Genomic DNA, 21777 nt, shown 5'->3' on the forward strand with positions numbered 1-21777 from the left:
TGTCTCAGATTAAAGCCCACACATTGGCAGCTCCAAGAAGCTGCAGTGTCTTGTCGTAGGCATAGTATTTTCAGTAAATTATCGTACTGCCGGTGTCGCAGCAGCCGCAGTCACTCTGCTCCCCTAGCCGGTGTAAAGTGCCGTTGACAGGCATACAGCTTCTCGTCTCTTATTATGCATGAAGAAATGCTTCCAGGCCTTTGGACTGTACAGTGGAGCTACTTTGCTCTTGCTGCTTTCTTTCTCAGCCGCGAGCTGAGGGATTTTGAGAAAATACCAATTAGGCCACGGGGTTCCGTTCACTCACCCATCAGAGTAAGGCTCTGGAGGGCTGTGTAAGGTTTCCATGGAGTTCCAGCAAAGCCTCTGGCTGGTCCCTCCCCAGTGGTCCCTCCCCAGTGGTCCCTCCCCAATGGTGGCCCGAGCAGTGCTGCTTCACCACATTTACTCCTAACCCCGACACCAACTGTAACCATAACCCTACATGAGAAACTTGACTGTGTTTGAACTGAGAGCCAGGAGGTGAAGTCTCTTTGTAGAGCTGATGGTCTGCAGGTGGTGGCTCTGTTTTTAGAGCTCACAGTCAGGAAGTGGGGCCTATTTCATAGAGCCAAGAGTCAGGAGGCGGGCCCCATGTTCCCACTGTTTTAAGTGTCAGAGTCTCTCTCTGTGAAAGGTACTTAACATAAGTGTGTAAAAAACTGTTCACTTTCCAATGGATGTGAGTTTTTGGTCCCCAGGGTACATCCTCTTCTACACAGTGGACAGGAACGCACCCATCGACACCTGGTTCATGGAGGCCATTGGTGCTGACCGCCTCACCCATCAGGTGGCCGACCTCTCCCCAGACACGACCTACCACTTCCGCATCCAGGCCAAGAACAGCAGGGGAGTGGGCCCCCTGTCGGAGCCCGTCCTCTTCCGAACTCCCAAAGGTCATTAGATCTCACCCTACCCATCCACGTATCCTCAGTTTCTGTTCCTCCTCAGTCCTTTTGCATTTTATTGGGGTGTTTTACTTTTACAACTGTCGTCTGTGTGGTGATTTCTGCTCTGCTTTTTGGTTCACGAGACAGGGACGCTAGATGGACATGGATACCGCGGCCCTGACAGCTGTTACAGTCTCAGTTTTAACATGCAGTTATTTTCACTTTAATGTATCAAAAAAAATTGATTGGTCCAGTTTTCAATTAAAGCAACTAAGTCAATACTGGCATAGCAGGTTGCATAGTGGTCAGAGCTGCCTGCTTTGCATTCGAAGGTCACAGGTTCAAATATTGCCTGCAGCTGTAGTACCCTGGAACAAGATACTGACCCCGAATTGCTCTAGAAAAAAATACAAACACATAGTCTGAAACTGCTTGTCCCAAGCAGGCGTTACAGCAGACCAGAGCCTAACCCGGCAACACAGGGCATAAGGCTCTGAGAAGGAGGGGAGGCACGCAGGACAGGACGTCAGTCCGCCACAAGGCACCCCACCCAGGACTCGAACCCCAGACCCGCCAGAGAGGGGGACCCAGTCAAACTCGCTGCGCCACTGCACCCCCTAGAAAAAAAAATCCCCCTTGATAAATGGGTAATGAATTGCAGGTAGCTTAACAGTCGAAATTGCTTTGGAGAAAAACATCAGATAAATTAATAAGTGTAATACTGTAGAATTCTCTAAAGAAAAAACTGAACTAGTAAAAATGATCGTAAAAATAAATATATATATATATACTGTATATCAGAACTTGCTAGACATAGGGTCATTTACATGTGTGCTTGTCAAGAACTGTCATCCATTATACTTTGGAAGAGCAAGCGCTAAAATAATTGATTAAAGCATATTTGTGTCACGCGCACCTCGCCCACACCTGCCTCTCATCACGGCAGCACGGGATAGAAGGACCGGGATTCCACGCCTGCTTGTGGAACCCTCACTCGAGTGACTGCAAACCCTTGTGTGCACCTCGATTCCTGACCCTTCGCAGGTCCTGACTTCCTGGCACCGACCTTCGCCTCGTCTCGTCGTTTACGTCTCTCGTCCGTCCCACGAAACCCCGAATGCTCATTGCCTGACCCACGCCCGTTTCCCGACTACCGCTCTTCATGTGACCCTTTGGCTTTCATCGATAAGAAATGGAACGGGCGATTGGGTCCTACTCAGCATCGCCCCCGACCCCCCTTTTTGCAGCATTTGCTTTTATTCAGCTGACACTTTTTATCCAGGGCGGCCAACAACATCAGATAACCAACTTTACATAAAATGGTAATTTTTACAGTGTCAGTTCACAGCGTCTTGGGCGCTACTGTCACGCCCCCCGCTTCCACACAGCAGGGGACACCTGCGGCTGATCACGGGACGGGAGCATAAAGCGCGGCTCTGGACGCAACAGTGTGCGGAACCTTAGTTCAGCCTTACCTGACGACAGCGTTAGTGCATATCCTCCTTGACCCTCTCCGTGTTCCCTGTTCCTCGTCCTTTGTCTCCTCGTCTTCCCGGTTTCTACGACTCACGGCTCGTCTCTCGGATTTTGTCTTCGGATTCTCCTTGTTACTACGTCTATGCCTCGGCCACTTTTTGCCTGTTTTTGGATTACGAGCTTGGATTCCCCTTTGAATACACCACCCTGTGCACTGCGATTGGGACCGACGCCTCCTTTCCACGTGGAAACCATGACAGCTACTGCAGGAGCAACCAGTGGAGCTGGAATCGGCAGTGCTCAGACTCCAAATCCAGTTCAGAAGTACATGACTAGCGCTTTCTTTCACAGAGCTCAGGAACGTGTTGGTGAATGTGTGACCCCATGACCCCAGACATCCAGCCCCACGCTCCTCCTCTGCCAGAGGCTTATTAACATTTTCCTGTCTGTTTCCTGCAGCTGAATACCCAGACAAAATGGCCAATGACCAAGGTGAGCAATTTTCCTTAACACTTTCTCTCGACCCCTATGCTGTATGCTTCCTGTGTTCTTCTTCCTTTTAGTTTGTCTTGTCCTACCTTTTCTGCATCTGTCCTCTTATCTGGTGCAGCGAGGAACTACAGCTCTTCCTCTATTAAACTGAATCTACTGAGATGCTGTTTTTTACCAGTCACATCAATCTGCTCATAGAAAAAATGAGCAAAACAGTGATTCCATGTCTGCTGAATGACCTTGGTGGAAAGAAGGTCTTTTCAAGCGGGGCAGAAGTTCAAAGTCAGAATACTTCTCCCCTCTTAACTGCCTACCTGATCTTCACATGTTCTCTGCCACCTGTCTTCTGCCTGCCCTCTCCCTGCTACCTATTAACTTCCTGCCTGTTGTCCACTATTCTCTTTCTGTTCTCCTCTTGTTGCCCAGCTGTTTCTGCTCTCCTTAGCATGCTTTTCAATGCAGAGCTGTTCGGGCTTGTTTTCCAGGTACAACTTGTAAGGTTCGTTGCAGGGATCACTATCTGCTTCAGGATGGCCAAGTGCAGAGAACGTGTGTTGGGTGCAGAGGAGAGATGCTGCCCTCAGCCTGTCGATTCCAGAGCACTTCTTGCTCCTGCCATCGGTTTGCTTTCATGGTTGTGCAGCTCCATGTTTCTCCACACTAATGAGATTCTCTGGGCCTTTGGATTTAATTAAGGTCACAGAGGAACAGGAGGTGGGACCTTTGCACCATTTGTCAGGCCACTATTTTTAAAGTTAATGTTTATGTTTTTCATCTTATTTATTTTTGTTTGTCTATTGTTCTGCGTCACTTCATGCTTCCTTGATGGACAGCGGTTCACTTGCTTTGCTGCCCTGCTGATAGGAACATAGTGCTGGCCCACAGGATATTATCTCATCTGAAGAAGGCTCAACTTCATGCTCCTCTCAAAGTCAGATGTTATCTGAGTCAGTGTGAAGGCCGGCCTCTTCTAAGGTCAGCGCTCTGCCAAGTGCCTCCAGCACCTCCTGCCATTGTGCAGCCTGCTGCGTGCTATTGTCACGGACCATTACATCATGTGAGCTCACATTAACTGATTTAGCCGACGTTTTTTATCCAGAATAACGTCCTGAACACCCCTAAGCAGCATCACAAAGAACTGGGAACATCTCCGACTTTTCCAAAGCGCACGTGCTCACCGCATTATGACTGTGCATCGGTGTTTGTGGCGGTTAAAGAGAGGCGAAATTGCAGAAAGCAACCCAAAGTGGAGAACAGCAGCTAATGCTGGCATCCCCGAGTGGAAGCAGCAGGACGTGTTCTGACAAGGCAGCACGACACACGACTCACCTATGGAATGATGGAGTAACGCACGGGTCACTGTGCCGCTTCCCATGTCCTAATACCCTGTTTTGCACCACAGGTCGCCATGGTGATTGGGGGCTACTGGCCATCTGATTCGCACCTGCTGGACAGCAGCAGCCTGAATGGTGAGCCTAGCAGGAAGGTCACATCACATTATAACAGAAATGGGCCTGGGGGGTCTCCATAAGGGGGTGCACTTGTGGCAGGCGTGGGGCTGAGTTGGGGGTGTGGTTGGGGTAGCTGTGGCTGTGCGCTGGAAGATGGTTTCCAGCAGGATGTGAAGCCTAACTCAGAACGACTCCCCAGCTTGGTGCAGTCAGGACGTTTGCTCTTGGGGGTGTGGCTCTCTGTGGCCTGGCGTTGCGTTGAACCTCATGGCTGTACAAGAAGCAGCACGAATCCAACGCTGTTACCATGAGGCCCGGCGGTGCTCCTCAGGGTCTCGGGCTGAGCTCAGTCCGGTCTTTTCGGTTGCTGTCGTAAGGCAGTTGTTTGGTCAGTGAACCACATGAATATGTTCTTAGGTGATGTGACAGACTGCGGTGTTTCCTGGACATGGTGTTCAGTTACATAACACACACACAGTCTGCAATCGCTTCTCCCTAGTGGGGTCGCGGCGAACCGGAGCCTAACCTGGCAACACATGGCGCAAGGCTGAAGGGGGAGGGGACACACCAAGGATGGAACGCCAGTCCGTCGCAAGGCACCCCAAGCAGGACTCGAACCTCAGATCCGCCACAGAGGAGGCCCTGGCACCCCCTTCATGTTCTGTCATATGTATTTTATAATTCTTCCCCCGCAGACTTGCCCATGGGCCACCTCCACCCCCCTCCGAAGAACGGCCTGCTGGTCATTGTGGTTGTGTCAGTCGGAGCTCTTGCCGTGGTCACGGTTGTCATCGTGGCTCTCATCTGTACCCGCCGTTCCTCTGACCAGCAAAGAAAGTAAGTGCATCTCAGCAAGGCGCTCTACTGCCTCCTGACTGCTGGAGTGAAGGTGGGACAAGCATTGAACATGACAGCTGTGGGCCTTTCACAGCACAAAATTCTCTTCCTCGCCTCCCCAACATCTACACATATCTCACACCTTCACGCGTAAAGTCACACTCCAGTAAACAAGACAACACACTCCTCTGTGTGCAGACTCACCTACACAGGGCATATTAAACCATGGATTAGACCATGGATTAGAGGCCGCTCCGCTGAGCTCAGAAACATGGCCAGGTACAAGAGCCCACGCTGGGGTACTGACCGCACCCAGTATTGCGGTCAGAAGTTGCTCCCTGACACTTTTTCCAAAGCATCTTACAGTGTTACAAGCTACTTGCACTGACTTACACAGGTGTACAGCAGGGTTAATTTTAACTGTTTCAATTCAGGGTAAGCACTACAGGAGGACGTGGGGTTCAGACCTGGCTCTTTAAGTGAAACCCACCGTTTCACTTACCTCACGTAACTCACCTGGGGGCCCTAGGCAACATCCTGCCTGGGACTCGTCAGTGAATCAACGCTTTCATTAATTTTCATCAGTACAATCTTTACATAAAAATAATATGAACGCAATATAATAAATACGAAAAGAGCTACTGAATAAATAGCCATAGCAAGATAAATACAGAACAAAAATCCTTTAAATATGCAGAAATTGAAAACAGAAAATTCTTTCAGTCTGAGTAACAAATATCTGAGAACCTTTCCCTGAGCCATGCACTCAACTGAGTTTTTTGGAAAAAGGGCAATAGGAAATGTTATTGTAAAAAAATTAAAGAAAAAATCACTCACTGGGCCGCTGGAGGCGTCGATGTCCTGAGCAATCGCTTATAGCAAGAAATGCCCCTGGCTGTAACCGCTGCGCCCCCTGCTGTCCCTACAGAAAACCCTTGTAGGAGATGACAGAAGGAGTCCTTTCAGTCTCAGTCATTCTGATCACAGTATTGCTGCCAGCTGCATCCGTAAATCATCTTTCATTGGCCGCAATAGCAGCACAGTCAGCGGAGCTGCGTCCGTCAGCATCTGTCCAAAGAGGAGCTCGACATGCCACCGCCATGGTCTGCATAGCATGGGAGTGATCCTCCTGCTAAGCTGATGCTTTTCTCCAAAGCAGCTTGCAGTCTTGAGTTACCTACCGTTATTTACACATTTATACAGCTACATACTTTTACTGGAGCAATTTAGGGTAAGTACCTTGCTCATTTCCTACATCTTGTCATAATAAACATTCATCATCAGCAAAGCGCATTTTTCAAAGGAATACCACTTTCCGAATTAGCACGATTCTGGTCTCTGGTCTGGACGATTCTGGTCTCTGCTCTGGAATTATTTAAAGCTTAAAAATTCACCAAAGGTTGACAAGTTTTTTATTTAATTTTCGTGAAAGAAACTGTAACCTGGTGAACAGAAAAAAAACCCAATGAGACCTGCACTAAGGGGGGTGCAGTGGCGCAGTGGGTTGGGCCGCAGTCCTGCTCTCTGGTGGGTCCGGGGTTCGAATCCCGCTTGGGGTGCCTTGTGGCGGACTGGCGTCCCGTCCTGGGTGTGTCCCCTCCCCCTCCAGCCCTGCGCCCTGTGTTGCTGGGTTAGACTCCGGTTCCCTGTGGCCCCGTATGGGACAAGCGGTTCTGAAAATGTGTGTGTGGGAGCAATCCTCATAATGTGAGACCAGTCCAGACACACACACACAGGGATTTGGCTGCAGCTTTGTTGAGGATGCTGTGGTGTTTTCTCACAGGTATGATGACGGCACTGGGTTCAGTTGAGTTCTCTTTTCGATTGTGGAGGGTTAGCATCCGTTGTACCACGATTTGGGCTGTGCTCAGAGGCGGTGACGTGTTCCCTCCGATGCAGGAAAAGGGCATCGCAAGCTGCTGGGAAGAGGAAGGGCAGCCAGAAGGAGCTGCGGCCCCCCCGACCTGTGGATCCACCACGAAGAGATGGAGCTGAAGAGCATAGAGAAGCCCGGAGGCTCTGCCCCCTCAGTCTGCGAATCCCCCATTCAGAGCCACCCAGAAATCTCACCTGTCGGCCACGGCCTGTCAGAGAGCCACACGGGCAGCAAGAGCAGCCACTCAGGTTGGGCTCCCACAATGCACCTGGACTCTGGTCCAATAGCTCATGGAGCACAGCACTTCCTCAGTGTCATGTTTTAGTTCCACTTCACTTTCCGTGAACATTATAAGCAAGTAGCTTCTTGTCCCAATTACTTTGCCTTCAGATTTCACTGCGATTTGGCATCTCTGCACATTTTATCTCTAAATGGACTAATGAAATGAAGATTTATGCTAAACTCTATTAAAATCAACTGTTTGAGTGGTGTTAGTGTTGACTGGTGTCCCCTCAAGGTGTCCCCTGTTTCACAGCCCGTGCTTCCAGGACAGGCTCTGGACCACTGCAGCCCTGCATTGAACAAGCAGTTATTGATAACTGACCAATAGATGTATTCGGATCAGTCATCATTAAGTATTAAATAAGAGGTACCCCACTGTCTCAGGAGGACAGTAAAGTCCCAAAAGCTGCTGTGACACATTTGTTTCAATTTCTAAAAATGTTAAGATCATTGATCACCTGTGTGGTCAGCATCTGCAGGTCTGCACATTCACACATTTCCAGGACACAGAGTGACACTAGCGCAACTGTCCTCTTCACGCAGAAGGGGATGGAGATGATGTTTCCAGCAGCATAGCCACCCTGGAGCACCCTCTAGCAGCAAGGAGGCCCACACGCACCAAGCTGCTGATGCCCATGGACCCCCAGCCCAGCAACCCTGGTAAGTGACGGCTATTACTCCTTTTTACCCATTTATATGGGTCAGTTTTCACCAAAGAAATTTAGATGGAGTAATTTTTCTCAAAGGTATTGTATAAGGGGCAGCAGATGGCATAGTCATAAGACCCATCACCTTGAAATCTGAATGTCCCAGGTTTGAATCCTTCTTTGAATCAAGGTACTTACGCAAAACTGACAGAGTACGCCGGCATTTGTTCATTGAGGTGACGCTTTTCTCCAAAGCAGCTTACAGTGTTAAGCTACCTACAAATATTAACCCATTTATACAACTGGGTGATTTTTTTTTCTTTTTACTGGAGCAATTTAGGGTAAGTACCTTGCTCCCAGAGTACTAAAGCTGGAGGTGGGATTTGAATCTACAGCCTTTGGGTCGAAAAGCAGCAGCAGGTCTAACTACTATTCTACCAGTTGTCCCATAATATTACACTGTAATATTATACGCACACATTGTCAGAAACCGCTTGTCCCGAACAGGGTCAAGGTCGAACCAGAGCCTAACCCGGCCACACGGGGCACAGGGCTAGAAGGGGAGGGGGACACACCCAGGATGGCACGCCAGTCCATCACAAGACACCCGAAGCAGGACTCAAACCCCAGTGTAATATTATAATAATATGTATATTTTTATACAGGAGCAACATTACTCTGCTGTATAAATGGGCAAATCACTGTAAGCAGCTCAGTGTGCAAACCTCACAGCGCCTGGGTGGTGCGAGAGAACGTGGGTTCGATCCCTGCTTAGTCTGTGGAGAGTTTGCATGTTCTCCCCTTGTCTGTGTGGGTTTCCTCCAGGTGCTCCAGTTTCCTCCCACAGTTCAAAGACATGCTGTTCAGGTTCCCTCATAGTATGTGACTGTCACGGAGTGAGTGTGTTCCACTGATGTATGGATGAGCAACCTCTTGTAAGTAATGTATCTAGCAGTGTAAGTCACCTTGGTGAATAAGGTGTGTGGGCTGGTAACACTACATAGTATCCGTTGTAAGTCGCTTTGGACAAAAGCGTCTGCTAAGTGAATAGATTGTAATGTAAACCTGCACTGTAAATCTCTTTGAAGGGTCAGATACATGATGAACAAAAAGAAGTTATCTTGAGATGCACATGTTTATTCGTAAACGAAAGGGTTCCCTACGATCAGTACAACCTGCTGGCTCAGCAGAACAAATTATTGCTGCAGGTTCTGTTGTGTTATGGTCATAGATTTGAATTCAAATGTCAAAACGAGTTATGTGTTTCTCAAGCCCATGTGACGTGTATAGTTTTATGTTTCTTTTGGATAGTGCCCTTCCCAACAGTGCGCATCAGGGTACTTCACAGATTAATACTCACAGGAAGAAAAAGCAATGACTTGCGGTTTTGAACAACTGTGCAAAAAGCAGGAGGCAAAAGAGCAGAAGAAATAAAACTCCTGTGACAGGTGTTGTGGAGGGGAGAAAACGAGACTACCCAGCCAGGTATTCCCAGGTTTTAGCATTAGCACAGCTACTTGAGGATGTGAACCAACAACATGGTGGTATCAGACAAACAATCTGTGCGTCAATAGTGCTGTGTCTGTGTTTAAAGCTCTTCATCTGTTTTTCATGCACTTTGTTTGCCCTCAGTTTCATGTCGCTTTGAAGGGAAGAGTCTGATTCACATTAATTCAGTTTACTTTTATCAGTTCAGTTTATTTTTATTTAACACAAATAATAGTTTGTTTCTTTGAACTTTCCATGGCGGAAAAAGCAAGAAAACAAGCGAAAGGCAAAGGGGAAAGAAATCCTCTGGCAGTCGAAGTGCCAGTGGCTGCCCACTCCTCCTGGGCATTCTAGATAAAATAAAAACTTCTGAGTTGTCATTATTGCTAGATGCCAATAAGCTGATGTTCTGGTTTGTAAAGCCAGGTCTCGTCTACCATGACATGCATTCATCACGTTACATCAACATGGAGCGCTGGTATCAGGGCCAACCTCTTCAGGTCTCCTCATGGGGAAATAATACTCGACAAGAAAGAAAGGGTTAGTGACTGATGACATAACAACAAGGGTTTTACATTAGAAAAAATCAGCACAGGAAAAAGGAATTACATTAGTCAGGGATACACCAGAGTTAGCATACGCATGTTAAGACTGGATTTAAAGCCTGAGACAGACGGGACATTCCTAACAATAACTGGCAGACTGTTCCAAAGTTTAGGTGCTCTATGGCTAAAGGCACAAGCTCCTACTGAGATCTTAATGATCACAGGTACTTTCAGGTATCCCACATCCAATGAATGAAGACACCATTCTGGAACAGAAGAATTTATAGGCCAAGAGTAAGATTTTATAATCTATTCTAAACGTAACTCAAAGTCAGTGCTGCGATTTAAGAACCAGTGTTATGTGGTTGTACTTCCAAGTAACAATTCTGGCAGTGGCGTGTTGTACGAACTGTAACCTGAAAACACTTTTGTACAGACAGCCCAGTAACAGTATCAGATAACAGTGGTCCGGCCTACTGGAGACAAAAGCATGAACCAGTTTCTCTGCATCCTGCCTACATAAAAAATCACCTTAGTTTAGCTGTATTCCTCAGATGAAGGAAGCAGAACCTAGTCAATGTAGCAACGTGAAACACAAATGACAGGTTTCCATCCAAGAAACACCCATTCTTAACACATTTTATATTGGTAAAACAATTTCCGACAGACACGATGTGTGATGGGTCATCAGGCTTAAATGAAACATATAACTGAGTGGCATCAGCATGTGAATGAAAACTGACATCATACTTACAAATAATATCACCCAATGGTAACATATAGAGTGAGAAAAATAATGGACTCAAAACAGAGCCCTGAGGCACACCATATTCAACCACAGATGAGAACAAAAGGACACAGTCATCAGATTTTAGTTCACACTGTTTAAGGTTAGATAAATACAAAGAGAACAATTTCAGAACAGTGCCCCGTTGTACAATCAGGGTTTCAAATCTACTCACTTAGATACTGTGGTCAACAGTATCCAAGACAGCACTCAAGTCCATTAACATTTTCATTAACCCTTCTGTCATGGTTAAAGCATCACTCTCCTATGGAGAAACGATCCAAAGCTTCCCTGAAGCCTGGATCACTGCAGGAACAATTTCGATTGGATAACTGTGGTTTTGAGTTTGTCCTGCCGGTAGATTACAGTTGTCTGTGGATGGGTGTAAACCTAAAAGTTTGCAGAAATGTGCTTAGTGCCTTCTGGACAGAGCATCAATATCTCTTTTCTCGTGTCGGCAAAGCCATGATGTTAAGAGTGACCTTTGAAAGGGGGGCTTCACCAACACAGCTTCAACGATCCCAATTTAAATCCTATTTATTTTGCACCAGTAGTGCCATAGTGGTTAGAGATGTTGCCTTGCACTCAAGGCCCTGAGATTGAATCACCCCTCCTGCTATAGTACCCTTGATCAAGTTACTTATTCTGAACTGATACAGTAAAAATTACTCTGATGTATAAATGGGTAAGTCACTATAAGTAGTTTAGCTTACAAACATTGTAATTTGTCGTAAGAGTGTAGAAATGAATAATAACACCTGGTCACGCTGTGTGCGGGGGATCAAGAGAGCAGACTGAAGTGCTGATGCTAACTTGCTTTATTTGTATCACATGGAGTTGCACCCAGAGAACAGAACAGAACAGTGTGTCGGAGCGGGTGCTTTTATACTGCATCTCCGGGGGTCGTCACTGGGGGGGGTCGAGGTGGTCGTCAAGCACGTGGTTGCTAGACGCACAGTCGTCGGGCGCGTCAGGGCGCCAAGAGCGACAACCTGATTAGTATTATTCCCTTAAATGAGCAAAGTAATTTATAGGTTGCCTTACTTTTTGCATCCCCTGAACTGTAATTCATGCTTCATTTTATTTTAAACTGCAGAAAACTTACTACTGTGACCTTTACTGTATATTAATAAAGATTTGCTATTCTAAATAATTTAACTTCTAACCACTGAAGAAAGGGATCGTGGCACAAATGTAACATTTTCCTCACCATATTTGGGTGATGACATTTCCCAGCCTCTGGAGAAATGGGTGATGTTGTGATGATGCTGTAATCTTCTTTGTGGTGCAAAGTAATTTGCATTCATCATTTAGTTGAGGCTTTTCTCCAAAGCAACTTACAGTGTGGATGTAATTACAACTATTTACCATTTATACAGCTGGGTAATTTTAGGGGAGTAAAAATTTTAGGGTAAATACCTTGCTCAAGAATACTACAGGTGTTGGTGGGATTTGAACCTGTAACTTTGGTACCAAAAACAGAGGTCTGGTCCTACACTACAAGCTGCCCTTTTACTGAATCCTAACCCTAACCCTAACCCTAACACTATATGATGAAAGGCGACTGGATTCCAGATGAAAGCAGAATTAAAGAGCAGGGAAATGACTGTAGTGCAACACCGCAATACAGCATAAGCCTTCATTTACATGATATTAGTTGATTATTTACCTTCACAGCTCTTCATCTCGCTCTCTTTAGAAGAAATGAATAATTAAATTCAATTCAATTCAATAATTTTATAGAGCACTCCTCTCACGCAGTGACATGTCTTGACATTCTAGAATTAAAAGAGACTTTTAAGTCAGTTTGCAACTAATAATAACATTGTAGCTGAGTGTTAACTTGATGTCCCAGTTCACACAGGTACGTCTTGTCCATCATGGCAGGTGGTCATCAGCTACGGTCAGCGATGGGTGCTGGTATGATGGCCGGCCGGCCGGCCTCATCACGTCTTATTGTAGGGAATAACATAGAGTCTCTGCATCATAGAAAATTATACCTGTTTCCAAAGAACTGTTGAAGTTCCCCGTACAACTACAGGCTGTGAAAGTCTGAGGGGTTTGTCAGTCGACCAACAGAAGTGCAGAAATTAAAGCACGCTGTGATTGACATTTTTCTTCTTTGCTCTGCACTGCTCCTGCTCACCCCAGGCACACAGTTGGCTTATGAGAGATAGAAGCAGCAACATGTGCAGACACATGGCTTCCGTGCCATTCACCATGGAGAGCAGTTCCTGTGTTGCCTGTCTAATGTGTGTGATTGTCCGTATGACAGTACGTGTGTGGTTGGGTGGGTGTGTCATTAGTATGTATAAGCTAGTGTGTGTGCATTGGGTCCCATTCATACCGTCTCCTCGTACCCTCAGCCACGGTGAGCGCCATCCCTGTGCCTGCTCTCGACAGCACTCAGTACCCCGGGGCCCTGCCTTCGCCCTCTTGCGGGTTTTCTCACCCTCCGTTGACCCTGCGGCCCATGCCCTTCCCCTCGCTCACCGTGGAGCACGGCTACACACCAGGTACCTCCTTCCCTGAACCCAGCAGTTGGGGAGGGTTATTAAAGGGTTATTATTAAAGGGTTTTTTCAATAATGTTTCCAAGAGTGTCGTTAAGGTGTGGGTGGAAATTCATAAATTCCAGAATGTCTTGACAAAGCCGTCAGGTTGGAACAACCAAAAGCCCATTGGATTTTGGTTGTAATGAACGGTCCTCTGAATGCTTATGAGGCCCCTGGTGTAGTATAGCATGGCTTAGCAAAAGTTGTGCTCAAACCCCCAACAGGAGAGCACAAACAGCCCACAGCAAAGTACGGTAGAGCTACCTGAAAGGTCACGTATCACTGTGGTGGTGTGTTAAAAATGCTGACTGGCTCGTTTCCCGTTAGCTTCTCATAAATATAGCTTGTTTAATATACATATATTGGTTACATACTGTATACTACATACATACTATATATGGGTTACATTCTTATGTGCTGGTACAGCTTGTGAGTATTCAGCAAAAATGCGTGTTTCTAAGCACTTGACCGTTCAAGACTGAAACAGCAGCGCCCCTTTGAAGACACTTCCCATCAACAACATTTTGACTCCAAATCTGGTTCTTTAACTATGGTGATTCCGTTGTCCCCGTATGGCAGGAGTGGCTCTAGTTCAGACATGTCCCCCAACTGTCACGTCCACGCCCACAGCACAAGCACCTGACTCCGCACTAACTCACGAGTAATCACTCATCGTATAAAGACCCTCTTCAGCTCCCGTACCCCTGCGGAATCTCGTCAGGGACAACCGCCCTTTCCCGTGACACTTCGTTCACAAGCATCGCTAGCTCTTCGTTCACGTCCTCCGGTTTTTGACTCTTCGCTTCGTTTCCCGACCACGTCCACGGATCCTCGTTCCTGTCCTGTTCGCCATTCGACCGACCCTTCGCTACCTCTCCCGACCTCATCCATGGATCTTCGCTCTGACCCTGACCGCCGATCGACGACCCTTCGCCTGTCCCCGACATCAGAAACTTGCCTCATCCCTCATCTCCGGACAAACAACGCTGCACTTGGGTTCAGCATCCTGGCTCCCTGTGTTCCGCGTGACACCAACATCTCCAACATCGCCAATATTCCCCGTATCAAGCACTCACGAGATCAGGGCAGAAGTGAATCCGAGTGTTGAGTTTTTGAGACCCTTCTTAAATGTAGAGAGGCTCAGCAGTTCTGATTGAGAGGGGAACATCATTCCACCACTTCGGAGCCAGAACCGAAAACTTTTGTGCTTTTGATTTTGGACCTTGTTGTTCTGCCCAAGTGGGCAGAGTTGGAGGAGAGTAGCAGTCTGGTTGAGGTGTAGTGAGTGATCAGGTCTTGTAGAGATTGGGAAGCAGATCCATTGATGTTTTGTAGACTGTAACCAAAGTCTTGAATTTGATCCAGGCAGCTATAGAACAGCAATGCAGAGAGTCGAGGATGCGAATACATCGAAATGCTTCGGTAGGTCAAACTCAGCTCGTACCATGGTATTCTGTATCAGCTAGAGAGATTTGATGGCAGAGAGGAGAGAGTTGCACTAGTCCAGGTGAGATATCACGGATCCTGTGGATGCCATGCAGCATGTTTCTGCAGAACCGGGTTGTGGGTTCAACATGTTAAGAAAAAGAATTGAAACGATCATTACTCCCAGGCTCTTAGTTGATGAGGAAGGTGAAATGAGTGAATTATAAAATTTGATAGAGAGTTTTTGACATGTTCAAGACGGACCAACTGGGAGGTGGAGGATCTGTTTCCTAGAGGTTGAGTGGTAGGTGTTAAATATCAATGTCTCTAACATCTCCCTGAGCTCAAACTCATGATGTATCCCATGTCTCATTAAGGCTCTTGGGTGTGTAGTCTTCTGAATGAAGTTCCTAAATTGTCTGCTCTTGACCCAGAGTGAAGTTACCTGCTGTTATATATAGGCCATGTTAAAACATGAATGTGGTCTAATAATAATTTTCTAAATAACCTCTTTAATGTCCTCTAGCCTATATTCTCAGTGCTCTTGAGCTGATCCGTTTTTAGCTAAAGTCTTGACTTCCTTTAATCCGATGGCCAGTGGCTTTGCTTATGTGCTGGAGGTGTGTGTTCTCTACGTGTGTGTCGGGTATAAATTAATTAATATAAAATGTGTGTACAGTGTGATTGTAGATGTATCATGGAACCAGGTGACCGTGTCAAGCTTCTTGACATCTCATTCAGTGGCAGCAATGGCAGCCGAGGCTTCTGCCTCCCACAGTCAGCAGGCCACTGTGACCATGAGCCCCTCCCCAGAGGGGTGCGGTGCAGAGGAGGCCACCAGCAGGACCGTTCCGACTGCTTGTGTGAGGCCCACACATCCCCTGCGCAGCTTTGCTGGTCCCCTGCTGCCCCCCACCGGCAAGTTCCCATCACTCAATCAATCTGTCATCAGTGTGTAAATCAACCAATCAATCAGCCGACCGGATGCAGATGGGCCTCCTGAGGTTCCTCCAGGAGCTCTCGACACACAAGCATCTGTTTTCACAGCTGTTTGTTTGTTACACTGACGCTTTTCTCCAAACATCATCTTAGTGTAGTTAACATTTCTGTACTTTATTTGTGCTTATTTTGTCATTCCTCAGAGGATCCTCAGTAAATGTTAATACTGGCAGTTGCTTGGGTTCATCTCACCAAACACACAGTTGGCTTATGAGAGATGCAAGCAGGAACATGTGCCAACACAGAGTCTTCGTGCCGTTTCCCATGGAGAACAGCTCTCAAGTGCTTGTCTAATGTTGTGGTGTGTATCTGTGCTCGTGCAATGTGTGCAGGTGCCAGTTTGCCAAAAGTGCTGGTGAAGACTGCATCCTTGGGCCAAGCAGCAAGCCAGATCGCTCTTTTGCCCGTGTCTGTACCCACCGCCCCCGGAGGGTGACCGAGGGAAGGGCACAAAGCGCCGGAGGACCCTGCCAGTGTGAGTTGGCGTCTCCATGGTCATGTGCAAAAACACCCTGGGCAATGACTTGAGCACTCGCTCCGCGAGATGCGACATCGCTGTAGACAGAGCCGAGGCCTAACTTGCCGAGAGTCCTTCATCTTTCTCCTGAATCACGGCTCAGCAGAGCCAACGGTGCGTTGGGCCTGAACACGTGACCATGAACCTCCACTTGCTCACCCGCTGGTAACACGCAGGTGGTGTTTAGAATATTGTGATTTTTTTCCAAATGTTTCTTCACATTTCCTGATGGAAAATGGTTAATAGAAAGCCCACAACCCCTTTTGTTTTGCAGTGTCATACATCACACTTACTAGATGCAAAAAACATTCATAAGATTCCACATGTGCTTGGGAACAACCCTGTTCACCTTCGTACCGACTGTTTCCTAGTAACAACACCGATAGTGTTCCAGCCACACATTTTTATTTAGGAAACTGCAGAAATCTAGCTCACTTTTGCAGAAGTGTTACTGTTGTTGGCTTGCACTGATTCTTTTGGGAAACATACATTTTTCTGAAATTTCTTTAAGCAATTTATTTTGCATTTGTGTTATGCAAAAATGTGCCATGTCCATTGAAATGAGGCTTTAACATAAGATATACAGTATGAAATGTGTGGGCACAGAGTGTGTGAGGATGGAGAAGCAGTACCACAGTATTCTTGGCCATACCACAGTGGGTGTCTCCCAGGACAGGGGGGCAGAGCTGTCAGTGCAGTTTGTTGGTCTGCTCTCTGCTGCGTGTCATAAGAGCCTCGCGGTATTGCAGCGCTATATCAGGATTTAATGTTTCTTAAATCTAACGCTGAGTCAGTTCAGAACACCGCAGATTCGCCGAGTGTTTAACGAGGCAAAAATGTGATTCATAAACATTTAAATGCAGAGGAACACTCCCTCGATATTGCCCTAATTACAATAGTAGGGAGCGAGGAGCACTCAAGGCTCTGCTGTGTGTGTGTGTGGTGTGTGTGTGTGTGTGTGTGTGTTGTGTGTGTGTGTGTGTGTGGGGGCACCAATGCGGCACCGAGGCCCCTGACGATGATGGCTGAATGGGGACGAGAGGAAGGCAGATGCAAAGGTCAAGCTCCTTCTTTCCATATCTCTACAACTAATCTGGCCTTTAACGCGGGGGGGGGGTGCTCTCCACAAAAATAAGGGCCCCCAGCAGCCGCTGTACAGTCGTCCCCTTCTGTCAGTCATCTGTGTGTCTTATAAATGTGTTTTTCTTTCACAGTTTGCCCATTGCAAACAGATAATGCCCCCTAGGGAGTACCAAGATGCAATAAACAAGCAATTTGTACTTATATTTATTTTTTCACATATATCTCTTATTTACCTTCCCTTGCATTGTATATAACATACTGTACAAACATATAATGTCTAGTGTCTATTATGTATATGTGTAATTTATATTTTCATCATTTATTCACTTCTTGTCTTTCATGTGTGTCTTGTCACTGTCATTCTGTCTGTGCTGTGGAAGTTTCTGTCACCAAGACAAATTCCTTGTATGTGTGAACATACTTGGCAGTAAAGCTCATTCATTCATTCATATTATCATCTTTCGTTCGTTCTGACTTTTTCTCCAAAGCGACTTGCAGTGTGAAGTTTCTACACTGAGCTACTTAACGCTTGTTAAGTGTACGAACCCAGAACCTCTAGACTGCAAAAGCACACCTCTGACTGTTGTGGCCCCCGATGTCATGGAAGGGATCTTCGCCGAGGAACATCGCTATGGCACAGCTACTGACATCTCCATGGCAACTCCAAACTCCTGCTTCATTGTGTCCTGCAACGGACACTGTGAACCCAGCCAATGAGCAGATGGATTAATGACCCTTTGATCAGATCAGAGGCCTCCAGATTCCAAGGCAACAGTTGTGTTCCCTGCAAAGACGTGTCCATGTGCCTCCTGAGGTCTGCTGTGTGAAGTCGAGGATGCAGGTGGAAATCAGTGGCAACGGGGAGCGCAGCATTCAGGGACAGGCAAGGGTCACATCCCAGCAGCCAGTTTTGAGAAACCTTTCAGCATGCTACTTGTATAAATGGATCAACAAGAAGTAAGATGGACCATCAGCTATCTGGCTAACAGGTCCAAATGGTCAGCTGTCCATACCTTTATACAATGAACCCTCCTGCTGTGCAGCTCAGTGGTTGATGGACCAGAAAGGCTGTTTGTGTTCACCCCCAGCGGCTCACCTTGCACACAGGTGGACACTCTGGTAAAAAACCTCGGTAGCTCACATTTCAGCGCTTCTCTGGATGTGGACTAAGTTCAACAATTTTCTTCCCATTGTTGAGTGTGTGTGTGGTGTACATTGTGTGCTGTTAGACCACGTAGATCACCTCTGCTCTCTGACTACCCCGTTCGTTCCTCTCTAGCAGGTGTATGAGCAGGAGACAACCTGAGCGAGCAAAATGGCCAGTCTAGAAGGACTGATGAAGCAGCTGAATGCCATCACAGGCTCACCTTCTAGCGCAGGTCAGCCCCTGGGCTCTGGGGCCTCAACCTCCTGACCCCCTTGCAGACACACCCGAGGTGGACCTGCTTTCCCTCTCCTGGGTGCCTGGACCCGACCTCTGCAACCGTAGCAACTGGACTTCCTTCCCCTCGAACAGTATTCATTTTGCCCACACAAGGGCTGAGGGGGTTCCAGATGTTTCCGGCTCCTCCAGTGTGCAGCGAGGACGTATGGAGCAGTGGGAGAGCTTTCAGTCCAGTTCTCTTGGCTGAAGACACTTTTTCTGGTGATATGTGTGCGTTACTGAGACAAAACCACGATACCCTGCCTCCTGCCTCCTGCCTCCTGTCCCCTGCCCCTCCCCCCTGTCCCTCATGGTGGCCACAGTTGGACAACAAACAGGGAGAAGAATTGACTGAAATCAGCAGCAGATTTCCTGGTTTTGATCCTTCAACCAAGTCCTGCCCCAGGACAAAACCAGCCAAAAGAAACCTCATTCAAGAAGGATTTTTGGGAATAAATTTTTAACAACATATGTTGATCTATAGAGTACAGTCTCATTGTTAGGACTTGTTTGGATACGTCTGCACTGTTGCCATACCCAGTTAGGGATATCCAGCTCCTCCATCGTTCTTCAGCCAACTCACAATTTCTCATCCAGGTCCTCTCCGGTTTTTCACCCACCCTCACCTGTTCTCATTTAGGTCCTCTGTGTTCTTCATTCAACTCTGTTCGAATGGGTGAACAGCTGTCAGTACCTTAACATTGTAAGTTGCTTTGATGAAAAGTGTCCGCTAAATGCATAAAATGTAAACACACACTCATACATACACAAAATATGAACACATAAACACAACATGATGGGAACACCAAAGGGTTTACTTTGATGCTCCACTTGGTCATCAATGCCCCCCCATTAACCACAGAGGACTGTGGGACTGGGAAAGTGAGTCTCCCAAGAGCAGTATTGTTATCATCATATCATCATTTACACCTGAGCCACCAGCTAAATTTTTACTTGTTACAGAAATAGAATTATGGAGGAAAAAGCTTTCAGAGTTTTAATTTCTTATGAAATTGTCACCTGTGAGATATTACAGGACACATTGTCTATTGGGAACAGAGGTTAAGGGTAAAAGTACTTGAGATCAATGTTTACACATAATGTTGTACTGCGTAGAGAAGGGCTCTTTGAGTTTTTCACTTTATTTTTTAAAATGCTGTGGAATGAAACTCAAATCAGACAATTGTTAAGAACACGTGGCTGAAAAACATGTTTCACTTTGGTAAATAATGTTTTCCATTGAAAGGAGGTGCGGTGGTGCAGTGGGTTGGACCCACAGTCCTGCTGTCCGGTGGGTCTGGGGTTCGAGTCCCGCTTGGGGTGCCTTGCGACGGACTGGCGTCCCGTCCTTGGTGTGTCCCCTCCTCCCTCTGGCCTTACGCCCTGTGTTTGCCGGGTAGGCTCCGGTTCCCCGTGACCCCGTATGGGACAAGCGGTTTCCTGAAAATGTGTGTGTGTTTTCCATTGGGGATGAAGGGAAATGTGGGTTAATGATAGAGGGATACACTGCAAGCAGAGGTCTTACATTTCCATTGATCATTTCATCAATTATTTATTGCAGGCTTTAGGTGACTTGTTTATTTTAAAGGCACTGTGGAAAAACATCTGTACTGTAATGTACATCTGAAGTAAGGGAAGAGAAATAGCTCAAAAATGATGGGTTTGTGTGTGTGTAAGTGAAAGGGTTGAATGCTTTTGCTTTGTAAACTTTTGTTTTTGGGCCACTCAAACTCATTTACAGTAGAAATTCACCACACTTGGGCTCTTTATAACATTTTGGACCCCTCAGACTGTTTTCATTTCCACTGTGCATTAAATTGTTTGTTTGTTTGTTTGTTTTGTGGGGTAGAAGGGGCATCAAAGTGTTCCCAGTGCACAACTGATGCACTTTAATAATAGTTTGCCTGGATTTCTGCACAGAAGCCTGAACTCCAACATCGAAACTCATGTGATACCACTTTACAAACACAAACAGTGAAATAGTCTCTGTTTCCAAAGCCTCTGCTCTTTGTTGTTATTTAATAAAACTTTTGTAATTTCTCTCTGGGCTGAATAATAGTCTCAGGTAAGACCACACAGACAGGTAAATGTAATAAAGAGCCCAACGGTAGAAAAGGTGAATTTCCCCTGTTTAATCGACCTGTGCTTCTGGGGCGATCAGTGATTATCGACGGGCGAATTCAGTGACCAGCTGAGTAATTGGTCTCTAAACGAGTGCGGAAGGAAGGATCAAGAGTTTTGCAAACACAAGGTGGTCCTCGGCCGCTCCCCCGCCACTCAAAAAACATCGTGGGCTTCCTGAGCGCGATCTGCTCTACACGTCCCCTCTGGGCTCATGTGACTGTTCACACGCAGTGGCGGTTGCAGGAAGTGCCCAGACATGCTCAGGCACTGACACTGACCCTGGCGTGAGCTCATCTAGCGCGTGCTTTTCCCCAAAGTGACGTACGGTGATTGTCAGCTAGTATTTACCGTATCTGCCACTTTTTCCAAGGTGACTTACAGCGTTAGGTACGCCGCACTGCTCGGACTCCCGACAGCCATTCGCACATCTGTACGCCGGAGCAAATAGCACAAACGCACACATTACGAGCAAAGGACACTCACCAGTTAACCTGAAACACGTTTGTGGACTGTGGGAGAAAAGCCCACGTGAACACAGGGGAGAACATGGAATCCCCTGAACAGACACACATCTGTCACGCACGCCACAGACCGTGGGACCCCGGCGCTTCCTGCTGCAGCTGCGTGCCACTGTCCCAGACCTGGGTAGATGTGGACAAACCCACAGAGGCCCTGTTCTCTGCCAGTTCAGCAGGTCGCTCCTCAGAATCCTGCTTGGGTGGTTCCAACATCGGTATTGCCGAGGCACCAACAGGTCACAGACTGATTCTGTGTTCCATGGTGATCTCTGCCCAGAGTGTGTAAACGGTCGGTTAGAAAGGTAGACGTGCTGAACGGCATGT

General features: G+C 47.0%; 1 pseudogene; it reads left to right on the forward strand.

Moving 5' to 3' along the window:
• Nucleotides 1–20070, forward strand: part of LOC108921817 (netrin receptor DCC-like) — a 98305-nt pseudogene extending 78235 nt beyond the window's left edge.
• Nucleotides 20071–21777: the final 1707 nt, after the last annotated feature.

This window comes from Scleropages formosus, chromosome 17 (genome assembly GCF_900964775.1).
Source record: "Scleropages formosus chromosome 17, fSclFor1.1, whole genome shotgun sequence".
In the NCBI taxonomy this organism is placed as follows: Eukaryota; Metazoa; Chordata; class Actinopteri; order Osteoglossiformes; family Osteoglossidae; genus Scleropages; species Scleropages formosus.